Source organism: Lynx canadensis, chromosome C1 (assembly GCF_007474595.2).
Source record: "Lynx canadensis isolate LIC74 chromosome C1, mLynCan4.pri.v2, whole genome shotgun sequence".
In the NCBI taxonomy this organism is placed as follows: domain Eukaryota; kingdom Metazoa; phylum Chordata; class Mammalia; order Carnivora; family Felidae; genus Lynx; species Lynx canadensis.
The window spans coordinates 25332067-25352241 of NC_044310.1; the positions used below are offsets into that span (position 1 = coordinate 25332067).

General features: G+C 43.0%; 1 protein-coding gene across 1 annotated transcript in view; it reads right to left on the reverse strand.

The window, feature by feature from the left end:
* The window catches only part of CSMD2 (CUB and Sushi multiple domains 2), a 607194-nt gene that overhangs the window by 226788 nt on the left and 360231 nt on the right, over positions 1–20175 (reverse strand). The window lies entirely within an intron of this gene.

Consider the following 20175-nt stretch of genomic DNA (forward strand, 5'->3'; position numbering starts at 1 on the left):
GTCATGGTGCTTCATCTGGATGCCTTGCCCTCTTCCTGTCCTCTCTCCTACTTTACCCTAAGGACACACTCTTCTGAAAATCCTTATTTTCAACCCTTTTCATGCCAGTGACTAACAGACCCTGGAACAAGGCTGAGGCAAGGGAAATGCTATAAATGGAAAAACAAACAAGCGAACATTAAACCAAAATTAAAAAGGAAAAGAATACAATGAAAAAAATTGCAACAGATATGCCAAAGGGTAAATATCAATATTAAATTCGAGTCTTCGTAATTGTATAAGAACATCACAAAGATGAGCAAAGAATATGCTCACAGGATTCATAGGAGAAAAAATAGAATTAATATGAAAACACAGTCCATTTCACAAGTAAAAAAATAAAGAAAAAATATACAGCCCAATATTGTTAAGGCTTTGTGGAAACTCATGTGTATTTATTGCCAGTTGCAGAGTAAAGTTGATATAATCCTTTCGGAAGGGAGTATATGAATTCTTATCAACAGCCACAAAACTATTCAAATATTCTGACTCAGTAATCTCTAGGAATTAATTTAAAAGAAAAAGAGCCACATGGACAAAGATGTTTATAGTGACATAATTTTATTACAGAGAAAAAATGTGAGCAACCTATATACGAGCCTAATAATAGGTGGTAAATTATAGCCTTTAATGTGATGCTGTTTGAGCGAAATCATTAAAGTGATAAATATGACCCTGTAGAAAGAAGAACGTTAAGCATCAATTTAAGTAAAACAGTAGATCATAAAATTATATGTATACTTCTGATTATAGCTATTACATATTTATTTACATGTGGATAAAGACTGGACATGAGCCCCCGAATAAAAATTGTTTCCGAGTAATAGGTTTTGGGGTAATACTTTTTCAAAATGAAAACAATATTTAATTTTCCTGACTGCAAAAAATGAGATAGGCTTATACTAAAAATTTTTTAATGTAAAAGTATAAAGAGGGTAGGAAATAATATGGACAAACATCTGAATCTCTTTATAACATTTATGTTGATGTTTGGTGTTCATAATACAGAAACTTCAGTAAGCCTAGTATTTGGCTTATTAATTATAATGAAGCTCAGGTGAAAAATAATAATGAAGTCATGCTTGCAAAACAAACACACAAAACAAAGGAACTGGTCACTCTTTATGTTGAGTTTCTCCTTCCTTCCCCTGACTCTACCAGTCTTCCCCTTTTCTATGTTAGGTATTTCTTTTCCAAACTGCTCAATGCCCTTCCATCCAGTTCTGCAGAGTGAACCTCGTCCCTAAGACACATTCAGTCTCACCCTTGTAATCTCTGTGTTTTAGAGGTATAGAAAGAGTCTGAGCCAAGGGGAGAGCTGGACATGAAAATGCTTTTAGGCAACACAATATATAATTAATAGTGATTATTATAATATATTAGTGGCGGTTACTAAGTGCAGGCATTGTTCTGAGCACTGTCATCAATTACTCAATTTAGCTGTCACAATAACACTATTTGGTAGGTAGCCCATTTTAAAGATGAAGACACTGAGGCACATAGACGTTAAGTAATTTGCCAGGGTTGCTCGGCCAGTCGTAACAAACATCAAGTTCAAAGCCATCTGACTCCAGGAGCCAAGCTCATAGCCACCCCTCAACATCTTCTTCCAGTTTGAGAATAGTACTGCCCACTGGGCCTAATGGAGTCCTTGGGAGTGTTCTCAAAATTTGCTGACTATCAGTCTATCAGTCCTAACGACTACATTAGCATTGAAGTGGGGGGCCTCTAGCCTGGCCATGGATGCCCCCCCCAACCCATGCCATCTCCAGCTGCAAGCATAATGCCAATTGTGAGGAATCTTAACCCAACAAGGCCAACGATCTTGAAGACAAGGGGAAAAATCATGAGCCCTGCCTACCAGGAGAACCACACCAGAGTGGACTGGAGGCAAAGAGAAGTGCTATGATTTCAGAGGGAAGACCGTCATGGAAGCATGTGCACAAATGGGTTTGTTGCACAGGAGAATTTAATGAACATCATCTGAGTCCCCCATCCCCACTCCATCACTCTGTCACATTATTCTTTTTTCTTTATACCCTTTTTTCTGGGTTGCCATCTTGCAAAGCTCCAGGGGCACCATTTTGGCCAGATATATATGGTAGCTTTACCTATCACTCTCTAAAATTATCTTGTTTACTCGTTTGTTTATGGTCCATCCCTCCCTCTCCCCAACACATGCACATATGCTCCATGACAGTAGAAATCTTGTCTGTTTGATGCCTCTGGGTCCCTAATGCCTCCCACTGTGCATGGTGCACTCATGGTGGGTGCTCAATCAATACTTGCTGAATGAATCAATGAGTATAGTTGACCCCTGAACAGCACAGGTTTGAACTACACACATCCACTTACCAGTCAAAAAGATTTTTTTGGATAAATACAGCACAGTACTGTAAATGTATTTTCTACTCCTTATGACTTTCTTAATAACATTTGCTTTTCTCTAGCTTACTTTATTGTAAGGATACAATATATAATACACATACCATACAAAATATGTGTTAATCAACTGTTTATGTTATCGGTAAGGCTTTTGGTCAGCAGTTGGCTATTAGTAGTTCAGTTTTTAAGGAGTTAAAAGTTATATGTGGATTTTTTTGACTGTACAGGGTTTGGGGGGTAGGTTGGCGCCCCTACCCCCCATGTCATTCAAGGGTTCACTGTATTTAACGTTTGATACCATCTGAAAAGATGGGACATGAATACGTGTGCCTCACTTCCTCATTCCGTTCCAACCCCAAAGCAACAGAATTGACCAAAGTCTGAAAAACAGGTGGATACCTGAGTCAGCTCTGGAAAAAATACTGTGCCATCACCCTTAATGCATTTCTCATAGACACAGTACAGATTTGTTCCTAAATAACTTAGAGTAGAAAAGAGAGTGACCCAGCCAAGTTGCTAAACAGCAAAGCCAGTAGAAACTGCTCCCAATGTCAAAGGCCATAAAAAATATATTATGCACATAACCTTCATTAAAAAAAAACACTCAAAGATGTTATCTACACAACTGAGAGATGAATCAAAATGAAGAACTCAAATGGGGGGAAGTTATGGTTAATATAAAATGAAAAAGATTGGTAAGAAGCAAATAAAACATATAGTAAAGAATCTAAATAATTTTTATAAACACAGTTCTAAAACAGAATGCAAGCGTAACAAATATTCCTTTGAAGAGAAGATAAAAGATATCACTCCTGCCTAAACCCCAGGGTAAACACTGCAGATGACACTGATATAAAGCGTAAAGTTGGAGCAAGGAGATATGTTAATTTCCTCATCTTGCAAGAAACTCTGTTATATAGTTTCTGTGGTTAATTAGAGAAATATAGGTTAGAGCATGTTTTTAAAGATGTTAAGAGTAATTAGTAATAGACTATAAAGTATCTTATCTTCAAAATTACCAAAGGGGAAAAAGGAAAGCAGTCAATTTAGCAAAAAATGGAATTCAAAGGAAAGCAACAAGGAAGCATAAAGAGGGGAAATGTAAAGTAAATGCTAAAAAAAAAAGACAAGAGACAAACATTATTTATGACAGTACATGTATACAGGTTAATCTATCCCAGTAAATTATAATCCTCATTTTGGAATAACATACGTAGCTTCCACAAAGGGACTCAGAGGTTAAAAAGAAAGGGGCCAAGACAGCTCAGACTTCACATTAGAAGAATATTAGAATTTACAAATGCCGAGGCTCCAGAAAGTCCTATGTATTTGGTGGAGTGGGTCCAGAGCATCACAGGTTTAAAAAGCTCCCCAGGTGACCCTATATGTGCAACCAAACTTTCGGAAGGACTGGTGGAGGCAAATGCAAACCACATGAATAAGGAGTTTCAATATTAAGATCAACCCCTTGGATGTTATAATATCACACCGAACTCGTCGATGATCCTTATTCTGGTCAACAGTCCTATGGCAGCTACCAAGACATATTTCTTCTTGTACCTGGAAGGAGATGAGCTTGTAAACAGACACTAATAGAACAAGGATGTGGTCCTGCAAAGCTCGGTCTTAACACCTCAAGAGACAACTCAGATTTGTTGCCAGGACAGGAAAAGGGAGCATGTATCATTCCAGAAAGGTCTAATCTCTCTCACTCTGGAAAATTATGTTTGCATGTTACATTGAAGTTTTTCCGTTAAGAGAACAGAGTTTGCTTCTCAGTGTCCAAAATGAGGAAAACATGAAATGTTGTCATTGGATCTTATCACCATCAATTGTCCAGGTTAAAAGAGGCAGATAAGGTGCCTACCCAATTCGGATGTAGTTATGTTCATGGATCTTGACCTTGGATAAACCTTTAAGTCAGAGGGCTCTTACCTGGCTCAGACTTTTGAAAAATAATAAAGGTGGCAAACTCATTAACAGGTGCATGCCTAATTACTGTGTGTAATATCAGATTGTTATTTGACAGGATCTTGAGTGAAAAACGCAAGGGGCGTGTTGAAAAACCCGTCTTGTTATCTTGTCTTTTGGTGTTGTCACTGCTGGCTTCACTGCTTTCAAAATGATAATTCAATTACTGGGGGCCTGACAAAGTAAAACAAAATCCAAAGATGATATTGAGAAGATGGATGGTGCACACATTCCAAAATGAAAATATGATAGTTATGATATGTTATGGCCCAAAGCACTGACGCAGACCAAATCAACTATTTTTAAAAAATACAAGAGTTGGAGAAAAATATACTTGTCTGAAATCAAAAGTAAATAAAGATAAAGAGGACCTGTAAAATACTCTGAGAGTGTATGTGCTACATGAAACTGTGTAGCAATGAGGAGCATAACCCTCTTTATAAGCGCCCATGGAATATTACAGAAATAGACTTTATTTTAGGCTACAAGGAAATCTACACAAACTTCCCCACAAAACAAAAGCTGTGGGGGCCACATTTTCTTTTCACAGCGCAAATGAACTAGGAATCAGTAATAAAAGAACACAGAAAGATCTGTAAATCACTTGAGAATGCATAGAACCCTTTCTTAACTAAGTTTCTTTGTTTACTTGTATTTAATTAGTTCGTATAAAGTGCAATATTCATTTCAGATGTAGAATTCAGTGATTTGTCACCTACATACATCACCCAGTTCTCATCACAAGGGCCCTCCTTAATACCTTGAGTTCAAAAAGGAACAGACTCTGTCAACACAGACTAGTTATATTAATGATGATGATATTAGGTCAAAGCTGTATTTCACAGAAAATTCATAGCCTTATTCATTATTAAATAATAGACAAATGAGTGAAATGAATGTAAGCTTAAAAGCTACAGAGAGAAAACTGAACAAGATCAAAGAAAGGAGAATAAAGTTAAGATAAAAACAGAAAAAAATAACTGGAGGGAACAATAAACAGGAAACTTCTCACTGATCTACTTAAGAAATAAAAATAGAGAGGGTATGTATACATAGAGACAGCATAGTAAAATTAAGGAGCTAAGCCAATTATAAAAGAATAGTATTATAACATACTAATAAATTTGAATTCTTGACAAAACAAAAGGTTCTAGGATTCTGAATTACCAAAATTGTGTGAAGGGAAAAACCTGAGGAAACTGGAACATACTTAAGGAGTAGGTGGTTTCATGGCTAGAACTTTAAAATTTTAAACACACCATCATAGCTATGCTATTTAAATTAATTTTGATACAAATACTCCCACAAAATTGTATGATACACATATTCACACCCACCTACTCAAACACCAACATACACACTGTGTAAAAAGAAATCCTATATGCAAATTGCTAGCAAATTAAATTCAGTCCTAAAACAACGAAAAACACAACCTATGTAATAAGAACAACAAAACTTTACTGATGGGTAGAAAAGAAAATTAAAAAATGGAGGGGAGCCTGGGTGGCTCAGTTGGTTAAGTGTCCGACTTCGGCTCAGGTCATGATCTCAAGGTTCATGAGTTCGAGCCCCATGTTGGGCTCTGTGCTGACAGCTCAGAGCCTAGAGCCTGCTTCAGATTCTGTGTCTCCCTCGCTCTCTGCCCCTCCCCTGCTTTCTCTCTCTCTCTCTCTCTCTCTCTCTCTCTCTCTCTCCCCCTCAAAAATAAATAAACATTAAAAAAATTAAAAAACAATGGGAGACAAACTATTGACCTGTTATTTTGGATGAAGAGTTCATATAATTAAAATGACAATTATCCTCAAATCATTGTATAAACTGAACATAATTCCAGGTGTGACTCACACCAATTTTTTTTCTTCCAGAACTTAAAACAATTGTAATACACAAGCGAAAAGAGCCAACCTCCTCTTAAAGTATGAGGTGTTAGTGGGCATTCCAAAATCGTCATATGTCTTAACTCACTAACCTTCATAACAACCCTCTGAGGTGGATACTACTTTCAAGTTTTACAGATGTAGAAGCTGAGTGCAGGTGTTCCGGTCACACAGCATGTGGGTAATGGGCTGGGATGCGAACCCAGTCAAACCAGTTCCAGAGCCCAAGTTCTCAGCCATGACACCTGCTTTCTCCCAGTGTAAGGAGGCTTTGCCAACTCAGACATAAAGCTTCAATAGTAAAATCTGTATTGTATTAGCTTCAGATGAGAGATCAACGGAGCCGGAAAAGAAAAGTTCAGAAACAGACACAGACACCTAAAAATTTAGTATATGACAAAGGGGGCTTTTCAAACTGGGAGGACAAAGGCGGACTGACCAATTAAGGAGGCTTGGACAAATGGCTAACCAATTGTGCAAAAATTAGATTCGTGCCTCGCTCTATGTACTACAGAAGTACTAGACAAAAAAAATAAGGAATATTTGTGTCATCTCAGAGGTGGGGAAGGACTTTCTTAGCATTACACCAAAGTTAGAAATCATAAGGGAAATGACATTTTTAATGACAGAAATGAAACACTTTGGGACTTTAAAAATCACCATAAACAAAGCTAAATACTGAGGAGCAAATGGAGAGGAAATAGTTGGAGGTTATTGCAGTTAAATATTTACTATGTTTACCATATAAAGTACTACAACTCAATAAAAAGATAAACACTCAAAATAGAAATATGGGCCAAGGAAATTAAGAGGCCACTAACGGAAGAATAAAGCTGGTCAACAGAGATGCTGCAAATGTACAATATGACTAGAAAACAGAAACGTCAAATGACAGAGCTATCAAATTGGCAGAGGAAAGACAGACAGCATGGAACTTTGCAAGAGAATGGAGAGAAGCTGGCAGGGCAGATGGAGACCAAGCAGCCAAGGTAGGAGGAAAAACAGGAGAGTGGTTTCCAGAAGGAGGGAGGGGCTATCCATTCTGAAATACAGCTGAGCATCTGTGTATGATGAGTGCTGAAAGTGACCCCTGTGTTTTAGCAACACAAGGCTCATCATCGACCTTGGTGAGAGCTGTCCCCAGGTGTGGGGTGCACAGAGGTCAGAATGGGCAGGTGACAAGGGAGCAGGAGGTGAGGAATGGACGCAGCAGGGAAGACATGCTGTCAGAGAAGTCTGGGTGTAAAGGACAGCATTAGAGAACCAGCAAGGTGATCTCTACTTTTAAGTTAAGAGAGACATGGGGCAGTTTAACTGGTGACGGGAGGACTTGGCAGACAGGGAGAGCTGGAGAGACAGAACAAGGGGGACAGATTATATATAAGGCAAAGGTTCCCGAGAAGGTTCGAGGTGAAGAAGACTCTATAGCAAGATTTTTGGAACAGTCCATTAAGCACTGGTTGTAAAAGTGATGTCGTCGTGAAAGGGATATTGAGTTGGATTCAAAAAAAAAAAAAAAAAAAGGAAGAGAATGGAAAGTATCTGAGTGCTCTGTAAATGTTAAAAGTAAGAACTGTGGTGAATCGTCTGTTTCAATTATGTGTAAGTGTGTGTGTGAGTGTGCACCAAATTGCATTTCTTACTGTGAGCTCAAAGGTGTTCAAAGTTCCCTGATTCAAAGCCTAAATGGGATGTATAATCTATAGGGGGCCTGGTTTTGGATGGGAGAGAGGAGCTAACATTTTCCGTTACAAAAGGTGGGAGGGTGAGAAGGATGAGAAGGAGTATAATCTACCGAGCAAAGTCTCGGTGTCTTTGCTATTTGCAAGTTGAGGAACATTGCCTGCCCATGAGGGGGGTGTCAAGGTCATTCTCCAGGGCAAGGTGAGGGCAGGGGCTGCTCAGGGGCTTGAGGGGAGTGGCAAGTGTTTGGGACAGCTTCCATGGAGAAGAGAACCGCAGGCTGACTGGAGAAGCACAAATGGATGTTGGCTGAGCACTGCTGTAGGTTTCAGACTGGCGCCCATGAATCCGCAGCAGCGTCAGTTTGCCTGGTCGGGCGATTTTCTCCATCAGTGCTCGCCCAAGCAGGAGACACCCAATCAGGTTGCTCTTGTTTCACTGTGTGTCCTTGGACCAGTAAATTGAGGCAGCTCTGCTGATTGATGCCATAGCTGAGCTGGAAGCAGAGGCTTCACAAACCCACCCTTGAATTTCTTGTGCCTCCTGCTCCGAAGCTCAGCATAATGTTAATATTCATCGGAGTTACCCTAACATCATCTCTGGTGCTGGAGCCTGTAGAGAGTTATTTAACTTTGTTGGGCCTGAGGAACTTGTTCTCAAGTTCTCCTGTGCAGGAGGAGTGAGGCAGGGCTCACCCTTATCATAAACAAGATTAAGTTAAGGTGTGGGTTCTCTGTGCGGACAATACTGAGGATGCCTTATAGAAACTCACACCTTCCAAAAGGAGCAACGGAGATAAGCCGGCAATGTTGGCCACATACTTCCTGAGCACACAGTGTGCCCTCTTAAATTCATACTGGATGTAATCCAATCCACAGGCCATGGATTGTGCTCATGGTTTTGTGTTCCTTTTTCCTTTCTTTTTTTTTTTTTTTTTTTTTTTGGCCCAATCCCCACCTCCCAGGCAGGCAAGATTGGGGCGCTGGTGCCCTGAGTTAGATGAGCAGGGCCTTCCACAGAGCTGATCCCACCCTAATTCCTGAAGAATGTCCATTCTGTCCTCCATCTCACACACTTGGGTTTCCCACCTCTGGCTATGACCACCCCTTTGCCAACACTGGAAAGCTCTCCCCCTCTACTTGACATTCGTAATTTGGAACATGAAGGGATGGATTTCAGAGTTGTCTTCTCCTATCTTGCATTCTCTCTAGGGCACCCCAGCCCACACTCTTAGATGTGACTCTTAGATGTATGCCCCCAGGACAGACCGCTCTTCCGATCCCCAGACCTCTATATCCTGTGGTCTTTACAATGTTTCCACCCAGCCTGAGTATCCACGGAGCACCTTCTGTGTATCAAACATTGCTCTGGGTTTGGGTTGGCAACCAACAAGGCAGGTAAGCAAGCCCACAGTGTTCATGAAATCTACATTGTAATGGAACGTAAGCCCGGGCGAAGGGAAAAAAAATGAATGCAGTGTTGGGGGGGGGGAGGTCTACTTTCAATGAGGAGGGCTGAGACGGCCTGTCTGAGGAGGCAGTCTCGGAGATGTGGCCTGATGACAAGAAGACAGCCATCCTAGGGGAAGATCACTGCAGATGGAGGGGGTACATATGAGGGAGAGGAGGGGGGGGAGCACCGTGGCAGAAGCAAAGTGAACCACAGAGCTACCAGGAACGTGAGATGAGATGAAGAGGATGGCCAAGGTCTTTCAGACCACGAGAAGCAGTTAGGCTTTTGTCACAGCAGATTAAACTAAATACGTCCAATACTGAACTCCAAAGCCTTTTTTCCCAAACCTGGTTCCCCTAGATTCTAGGGTCTGGAATGTTCGCTGGTGTCAGCAAATGTTTCAGCCCTTCCAGCACTCAGTTATAGGTTTTCCTCTTCTCATTGCCCAGCCACTCAGCTTTATGCCATTGCCTCCCAAGTAAACTCCAGAAGCCCAGGCCCTCCTGCATGCGGCAGACTGGGTAGGGAACTGTCTGACGAACGTGTCTGCTGGGGATCCCAATGGCGTCTCAAATGCATATCCAAAATTGAACTCTTTATCTGTTTTCCTAAGCCTCCCTCATTCCTTATCTCCATGAATGACAACACCCAGTTACCTAAGCAAAATATAGCAACTTCTTCTTCCACACTCCCATATTGCATCAGCAACTAACTTCAGTTGATTCTATCTCTTCAATATCTCTTGTACTTGTCACATCCCCATCATGCCACTATTAAGTCAAGGCGCTCTTCCTGCTGCACTGGCCTACCTGGTTTCCTAGCTTTAAAGCTCACTCCCCTTGAGTCCATCCTCTGTATTGGCTCCTGAGTGAATTTCATAAATCATAAATTCTCATGATGTTACATCCTTTCCTGGACCTCTTTAAATACTCCCTATTACACAGAGGATAAAACCCAAACTCCTCAAAAGGAAACAAAAGACCTCCAAAGACCCAAGGCCCTCCCACTCCCCCACTGCACCCTACATTCCAGCCGTATTAGACTACTCACAGCCCTGCAGTATGCAAGGCTAACTTCATGTCTTTCCCAGCTATTTTCCCTTTCTAAAATGTTCTTTCCTCCTGTCCACTTGGAAGACTCTGTTAAGCATCACTTCTATTGAGTGCTGTGGGTCCCTCCTACCTTTCACCCATCCTTCCTAGCTATAGTCAGAGAGTCCTGTACACCAGGACTGTACATAGAGTTCTGTACATAGAACCTGTACACCAGGTTCATCTCACTCAGTGCCTGCTCTGGCTTCACCCTATCTTCTTGAGCTTCTCCCTTCTGCCATGAGAACAGATGCCCTCTGTACAGACTGGTCCTTCAGCCTGGGTCTCAGGATGAGAGGCTCTGTAGAGCCCAGCCAAGCCCCACAGAGCCATAACTGACCTACAGCCCTCATGGGACGTGAACGAGAAATGAATGTCTGTTGTTTCAGTTCCACTGAGATTTTTAGACTGTTGATACCATAGCAAAAATTGGCTAATACACCATGAAAAGGGATATGAAGAACTCAGAAAGTGAAGGGCTGCCTTTTGGATAAGGTGGTTAGAGAAGGCTTCTCTGGGGAGGGGACAGTTACCAGGTGATAAGAAGGACGCAGCCATCTGAGGAACATTCCAGTATGGGAGATGCAGGGTATGCAGCTTACCCTTTCCACTGGGGTAGAAGGAATTTAGAGTACCTGAGGATATGAAAGGGGGGCAGTGAGTCTGGGCAGAGGAAGTGAGGGGGTGAGTGGCATGGGATGAGGGGAGAGGTAAGAAGGGGTCAATCACATCGTGCTTCATAGACCTTTGGCTCAGAGATCACCCTCAGCATCCAAAACGTTCAGCTGAGAACCAATCCTTTTCTTGGCATAAAGTTTGTTGGGTCGTGGTTAGAGTAGCCACATATACTTTGCCCAAATTGGACCACTTTTGAGAATGAAAGATGGTACTACTAATAATTACTTTAGGACACAGATATAAACTGGGATTGTCCCAAGCAGATATGAACGTGTGGTCACCCCACTCATGGTACTTTTATTTCCTTCCACGAAAGTACTCTTTATCTTGAGGGGGTAGCTTTTGCCTTAAGCTCCTCATTCACAATCCAATCCCCTCTTGAAGCTGGAGTCTTAAAGTGAAGCTCGCTGGTGAGGTTCTGACCATTGCTAAATTCTTGCCTCCCCTTACTAGACTTGCTCCCCCATACCCTGCCTAGAGGTTGGCAAGGTTCTTGTCACAAACTGACAATGCCGCTCCTGGCCGCTCTTGTTCAACTCTTGGAATAACCCATTGCCAGGGTTTTTACCTTGCAGCCATGACTGCTTTTTGCCACACCTCAGGAACAATGCCTACCCAAACCATTCCTGGTGCTAAGCATAGCTTTTAGACCCTATTAAAAGTCAAGCTCTGAACTAGGGTCCTATGTACTCCTTAGCTGCTGGCTGAGGACTCCTGTCACAGGTTCCCAGGATAGGTCTAGAACCTTACGGAACAAAGCATGAAGAAAATCTCTGCTCTGCACTCCTGGGAAGAAGCTGAGTCTATATTCTTGGGGCTCAGCTTTTATCTTGAAAACAGATCATACATTATTTGGAAAATACACATAGCCAAGCTAAGCCACCACCCCCAAATTGGAACAAATGTGAATCCTGAAAAATTTCAGTTTGCCTGTTATTTTTCACTTACTAGTTGTATACCTTTTTTGGGAGGTGGCATTGGGGGACTACTGTACTTCACTGACATTGTTTCCACACGTATAAAAATTGGACTAGTAACTTTTATATCACACCTGTGTTGTGAAGTAGAAGTTAAGCTTCTGAAGGCACTGAGTGCGGCACCATGCCTGGGCACGTGGGAGGTATAAAATCAATTTTTGTTGAATTTGAAATACGAGGCACTTCCTACTTCTGCTGCTGATAGGTATGTCTCCACACATGCTCCTGTTCAGCACATCTCCAAGTCTCAACCAGCCTACTGAGGCAGCAGGAGAGATGCCTCCCTACCCCTCCCCTTGCATAGCCCATTGCTCAACAAAGCAAGACTCTAGACCAAGGTTTGCTCTCTGGTCCTTAGTCTCTCTTCTTCTCAATGAGGGAGTGAGCTTCAAGCCCTGGCTCTTGAGCCAGCATCTGTGAAAACAGCCCCTCCTCAGGGAAACTCTGTGTTTCCTCCATAGTTCTCTTAGTCAAACATGGGAGAGCACAGTGGAGAAGGCATGGTCTGCAATGAGGCCACAAGAACACACTTAGCATAGACGTAGCTTGGGAAATTTTACAGAGAAAAGAACCTGTTAGCTATGCTCCCACAGGTGAAAGCTGAAGTGAGGGTGGCATATAGACCCCATCCCACTGTAAGCAGGGGTCACGGTCCAGGATTAGACCCCTAAAGCTTGATCAGTTTTCCCAGCCTCGTTTTACCCAGGTAGCTATAGGTATGGTCCCAAGATACCTTGGAGTAGGACTCTTAGCTGTAGGAATCTAGCACTCAGACTGGGCCCTATACTAAACTGTGTTTGCAGTCTGGTTCTGGACAGATTCTTGAGTTGGACAGGGCTGAAATGTCGCCTGTGCTATGATCCTCCAAGGAATCTTCTGAGAATCTTTCAATTGGGATATGTTTTTCTTCCTATACATTCTGGGGGCACTTTGTGGCCATGTCTATTATTGTAATGATTCAAACGCTGCTTTATAATACAAGTATGTACTTATCACATTCGCTAGCCTGTGAGCTCTTCGAGAGCAAGAGCCATGCTAGAATCATGCCTGTTACTCTCCCAGTGTGAGCACAATGCCCAGTGTGCAGCAGGCACGCCCATTCACGTTCTGCTGCCTTCCAACGAAACGAGAGGCAGGCAGTGGCAACATCAAGTTGGAATGTCAGAGTACTGGACTCTGCATCCCATTCTTCACTGGGTATCAACATGGAGGCCAACATTTCTTGGATCCCAGGAGGTTACCACCGTCACAATGACCGAGTTATGGCAGACTCGGCCTGGTGAGACTCACAGCAATGACATATGACCACATATATCATAGCTCCAGGCCTCAAGGGGCTGCCATCTAGACAGGGGACCACACCCCTCAGCAAGAATGCAAAACTCCCCTGCAAACAACTGGCACACAGTGCATGTTCCATGTTAGTGGCTCACAAATCTGACCTAGCAGCTGGATCTCCTAGGAAGGTTTTAGAACTACAATGCCTGGGCCCCATCCCAGTCCTACTGAATCAGAATTTCTGGGAATGAAGATTCTGTATTTTAAAAAGCCTATGAGTGATTCTAATGATTGGCTACATTTGGGCCCATTTTAGACTGCGCAGGGCCACCAAAGACACCTCCTTCACCCATAAAATATCTGCCTATTTAAAAATAAAGTGATAGTAAGTAATGTTTGTGACCCACACTGGCCTGTTAGGGAGTGCTGACTTTACTTCCTTGAACATGCTGGCGGCTCCTTTGCAAGGCATCCCTTCATCCAGTCTTTGCCTGATCACACCCTGCTCAGTCAGGTCTGCTGATGACCTTCATTCCATGGGCTCAGTTCTTACAGCCAGGTCCTGAGCCCGGGCCCAGACCTGCCTCACGGTCAAGGGAAGTCTTATGCCCTCAAGCCAGTGGGGTGAAGTCTGAGTGGGCCTGTGAGGAATCCAACCCAGCCATATGCCCAGTAGTTTGAGGACCCTCCTCTCTGTCACATCCACTCCATGTGTGCCCCAGCCTCGGGACTGGGATTCTGCTCTGGTTCTTGGTTTCCTCTCCAGGCCTTTTCTAATCCTGCAGCTTCTGGTTGGGGCAGGGATGCCCTGCAGGGGTAGAGCTTCTTCTCCTGGGTGAAGACTTGATTCAACCTAGAAGCTGCCTTCCTCCACTAGTATCTGCCTATTTAGAAGTAAAGGTAAAAAGCAATGTATGACCCACACTGGCCTGTAGGGCAAGTGTTGACTTTACTTCCTAGAACATTCTGATAGGAAACGCTGGCAGCCACTTTGATGAGCCATCCCTTCATCCAGGGTCAGTTTTCCCAGCCCTGGCTTCCCTCCACCCTGGCTTACCCTCCCCATGCTGCCCCTGTGGTGCTGAAATGCTTCACAGCCATGACTGTAGTGTCCCTTCCCCAGTGCAGGAGCAGACACAGATCCTCCCTGCCTCCCACCCCACCAGGACATTGTCCAAGGAAATGACTCTTCTGGGTTACTGGAGGCCCTCTACAGAGCAGGTGCCCTACCTCCCACCCCAACTCTGCAGAGCACTAACACAGTGAGACCACAAGTCTTCAGTGTCCAGGTTCTTGAGGACTGGGTAACAGAAGAAGGTGGCCCCAGAAGCTTACATGCTGGTTTTGAATTTCTAGGAATTGGCCTGAAATACAAATTTGGACCAAAGCAATCCCCAGGTTCCCTGCTCCTCTCCTGGGGCCACCTGTGGGTTATTGAGGCCTTTAAGGCAGCCTAGAGAACTGAGCAGAACATTACATCAGCAGAGGATGTTCACACAGCTCTTGTTACAGCCCCATGCCCCTGATCGCAAGCAGTGCCCAGGAATATTATCCCCCGCACAGAGGCTGATGCTTTCAAACCTCAGCTGATCCCAATTCCGGCTCCAAACATTTGAGAAAGGCAATTTCCGAAGACCCTAGCTACTGCAATCATATTTTCTGGGCCAAAGGAAAGGATATTTGAAATTGTTCTTGTCCTGGAAAAATCTGGGAGTATATATTTACAGGAAAAGCCAGGATTCAGTCACAGAGAGGAGGGGGAAAAGGGACAGGCTTCACCTGTGCACAGGGCATTGAGGTCGGAGTGGGAGGAGAGTGAATAAAGTACCTGCCTATTTAAAAATAAAGGTAGCAAGTGATGTATGTGACCTATATGAAGAAAACCCACAAAGCTGTTATATTTAGAGAAATGTAAGTAGATGAACAAAGAGAGTGACATGCCAGGTTTCCGGATGGGGAGGCTGTGTATTATAAAAATGTCTATTTTCCTCCAGTTAATTTATGGTTTAATAGGAGTGCACATACAAAATCCCAATAGGATTTTTTTTTACTCTGACAAAATGATTCTAAAATTAATCTTGAACAACAAACAGATGAGAATAACAATGAATACTTCTGAAAGAAAAAATAATTAAGGGAGGAAGGAGGAGTTTTCGGCACTGCCAGATATTAGAACATATTATAAAACAACAATTAAAATTATTCAATGCCGGGGCCGAGATAGAAATAGAGCCGCAGGACAAAGCGTGTCTCAAGAAACAGACTTAACTACATGTGAGGATTCAGTGTGCGATAAAACAATTCATTTCCCTCAAATCAAAAGGGAAACGAATTGCTTAATGCATCGTGTTGGAAAACTGCTTAATAGTTTGGACCATACGTTATACATTCCTCTAAATAAACTCCAGATGGATTAACAAATTATATTTTTAAAAAAATCAAATTACTGACAAATAACCAAAAATAGGACAGACCGCTTCTCAGATCCGTGGCAGAATGATAACTCTGTCAGCTTTGAAAAGAGATCACAAATATTGAGGGTTTGTCTATATAAAACAAATGCACAATGCAAAATAGGAAAAAAAATAAAATGAAATGAAATAAAATAAAGGAGTGGGGGAAACAAGAGATTGGGAAAACACATGTATCAAATACCGCAAAGAGTTTCTACCCACAGTATAGGAAGAGTACCTTCAAATTGGGAAGGAAAACATCAACACAACACCGTTGTGACCACATGTCAGTACAGATAGTTGCTACACAGGGACTACAAACACCAAGTGCTCCTGTCCCCTCGAGACAGGAATGGACCCAGGCTGGCTAGAGGGAAGCCAGGACTGGCATCTCTGTCGAGGTTCCTGTGACAGAAATCCTGATGCCACTTTCATATGCCTTGGCCCAGCAGGCACATGCCTCTGGCCCATGGGTACCCAGCGGTCTCTCTCCAGATGCTACTCCCATGGACCCACACCTTCCTTCTTCCACTCACATCCGTTTGGCAGCGGCCAACCCCTTTAGGAAGCAACCAAAGCAAGGACCCAGATGGGGGGTGCATGCATGTAGGCACATGTGTGCATCAATGAATCCACTGAACACCCCCTGCTGCATAGGCCCGACCCCCATGGCTTCTCTCAGAACCCAGTGCTGCCCCCCTGGATGTTCCTGTTCCAACAGGAGAACCACTCTGCCCTCCCATCCTTTAGGCCCCACTGTTCTAACAGCGATGACTTCTCTACGCTCCATGAGAAGGCGGGCTGTTGCTCCCCCGTTCGGCACCCGCTACGATATCTGCCGCATCACAGGCACTCAGCCAATAGGTGTTAAATAAAAGAATGAATCTTTGTGGGGCAGATCCTAAATGCGTCTGTATCACCAATGCTTTCTAAATGAAAAACTAAATTTTGAACCACAAGAGCCCACTTTAATTTACATAATTATGTCTATCTCTACATCAGAGAGAGCTCTGTGATTCATCAGAGCGAGCTGTGTCCGATTCATCTCCGGATTTGTAGCACTTATCATGACATTTGGCACTTTAGAGAAGTCGACCAGGGATATATTCAACTTATACTTATTAAATTAGCAATTTTTTAAAAGGTCATGCAAATAACTTGAGGTCTGGTGATGTAGATAAAGGTTGCAAGCAATACGTCATACGACCTACATGAAGAAGACCACCAAGTTGTTGTATCTAGAAAAGTGAAAGCACATGAACATGAAAGACAGAGATGTCATGTTTCTGGGTGGGAAGGCAGCATATTATATGAATCTTATTCTTCATCACATAACTTTTGTTACTGGCATTAGGAACTGGCACAACAATTTGGGGGTGCAATGTAAGAGTGTACGTCAAGAGTCATAAAAGTGTTCATGCTCTGGCCTGATAACCTCACTCCTGGAAATCTAACCTAAGGAAACAGTTCAAGAGAAAAAAGAAGAAAGCCATGTGCATGAAGATGTTCATCACAGCTTTATGTAAAGTAACTGAACGTAACTGTTTGACTAAGTCATGGCTCCCTTCACTAAACAGAATATTCCACAGATGCTCTAAGAACGAAAAGTATGAAAGACACGCAGCAACGTGATAAGACCCACAACACGATGTGAACTTTAAAGCACAGAATGTGAGATATGTTCACTTCGACGAAAACCACACAAAATATGTGTGTGCAGCAGCAAGGATAGAACAAAAATGGCCAAGTCTGAAATTAGTTTTGGTTTAAGGAAGTAACATTAAGAGTGTTTTACTTGTTTAAATCTTTAAATTTATTTAAGCTTTTTAAATACTAGAATATACCACGAGCCTGTGCTGAGTATTGATCCTTGAGCTCCAGATACTTCCTGGACGAGTTCTGGCACAGTATACAGGGCACGGCACTAAGAGATTATCCCTTCAACCCCATCCCCAGATGAGCAAGATCATTCCCAGAGGCCCCCCAGGTTCCAATTTGACCAGGAACAGCCATATCCTCTTATGCAGCTTACTCTGTATACAGTCGGTGCTCAATATATCAAAGATGGATGGATAAATGGATGGGTAGAAGGAATGAGAAAAAGTGAAGATTAGGGAAAGGCTTGGGTGCCAGTATATTGCATACTGGTATACAACATTCATACAGTTCCAACAAGGGTCGTGGGTCCAGCCTTCACGAATTTTTTTTTTAATGCTTGTCAATCTCTGAAACTGCATGGGAGGAATTCAGCCAACAGTTTGCCTGTGTGCTCTGGGCCTAGTATTTTTGTCCTAAGGCTTCTTTGTCCTTCCTGCTGCAGGTGAGCCCTTGGATTCTGCAAATCCAGAGCAGTGGAGAGAGGATGGGGTTTGGAGTAGGAACCCTGCTCTGTCAATTAACACTTCAAATTCCAGCCCAATGCTCAGTGGTTCTATGACTTCTGAGCTAGACACCTCATCTCCTTGAACTTTGTTTTCATCGGTAAAATGAGAGAGTAAATATTCCAAAGCTGTAGGGAAGATTTTCTATCTTCCCAATGACATAAAACATTTGATGTTGCCATCCTCCTTTACCCCCAGGTTTCTCACCATGATAATCCTATAGACTTTAATCATAACCTCACTTAAAATGCTAAAACACAGATTTCCTCATATTTAGAATTCAATAAGTCCAGGGTATCTTAGACTTGGGGTTCTCAATCTTGGGTGGTTTTTGCCTCGGGGGATATTCGGCCATGTCCAAGAGGGAGACATTTTGGTTGTCACAACTGGCAGTGGGAGGGCTGTGTGTGCCACTGTCTTCTCGTGGGTACAGGACATGGATGTTGCTAAAACAATGCACAAGACTGCCCCTCCACTGCCAAAAGAATGATCTGGTCCAAAATGTCAATAGTGCTGAGGTTGCGAATTCAGATGACCCTATGACCCCGTCCACTCCTTTGTCCAGATGTGTGTGTATGTGTGTGTGTCCACCGTGGCGGAGGGTGGGGGGGCTTAGTGGGACAAACTCAGGGGAATAGGGACAGGAGGGTCGTACTAAGAGACCATTTCCTGAAGCGTACCTGTGTGGAACACCCTCCTTTACCGGTCAATTCTTCAAGGCCCAGCTTAAGCCCTGGTTCCACTGTGACATTTTCTTTGGGTGCCCAAGGACCCATTTCTCCTCCCCTTGGTCTCTCAGGGTTTGGCTGTTGATTCACAACTTACACCGTATCCATCCCAGTAGGCCCTGCCTTCCCATTTCACACATACGCTACATACATTAGGAACTGAGCAATTAGGATTCACACCTTCCTTGAGTGGTTTACAAAATGGCGTAAGAAAGCCTGCATTTGTGCAGTCTTGGCATATCTCTGGTGAAGCCTGTTTTGAAACTTCTTCTGCAAGTGGCTGCTAATGGACTGATAATTGGTTTCCTGGCTTCCTTATGAAGTGTGAAGCATTCTGCTAGCCTGTCAACAAAGCATCAAATATCGCGCACCACCATCAGAGTTATTTGTCTCTTCCTTCCCATTGTACTTCTTGTGGTGGAAGAATAACCGGATGCAGTTGTGTGGAGAAGGTTCCCGATTCTTTTGCAAGGAACAGGGTGAGATGGGCAGGGCTCTGGGAGAGTGAAGACACTGTGCAGCCTGGCCAGAGTGTTCTCACCAGGACACCAGCTCGAGCACATTTTCTAGGCAGGGGCCGAACAGCTCCGAATCCACTATGTGGTGCTGAGACAGGATGGGCACTCAGTAAATATTTTCAGATGGGTGGAAAGTGGTACTACCTCCAACTGATTCTGAGCGGCAATCCCTGGAGATGGGAATTAACCAAGGAGGAAGAGAGTAACAGGAGAGAAGCTGGTTCCATCTTTTCTTTCAAAATGCTTTTCATTCTGAGAAACATCATCTTCTTTAAAACCTAGATGAAAAAGACCATCTATTGAGCACCTACTACCGCGAGGGCAGCTCAAATGCCAATGGAATGATTCTGAAGTCTCTGCTTGCTACAGAAAATGTTTCGAAACATGAAGGAAAGAGTGTGTATGGTCTCAGCATGGCAATTCCCTAGTAAAGAGCTGTTTTGAAGAAAATGTTTCAAGAGAAGAACAAGGCACCACTTTGCATTTCTTTGGACAATTGTTCACAGAAATCTGAACCGTCAAACTCTTTCTCCAATCTCCTTCTAAATGCTAAGAAGGAAAGGAGGGTTTGTCTGCTAAATATTGTACTAATATTTATTGTGACAACGCATGGTGAAATTTAGGGTGTTTACGCTGACTTTTGCTAGAGGTGCTTTCGTACGTA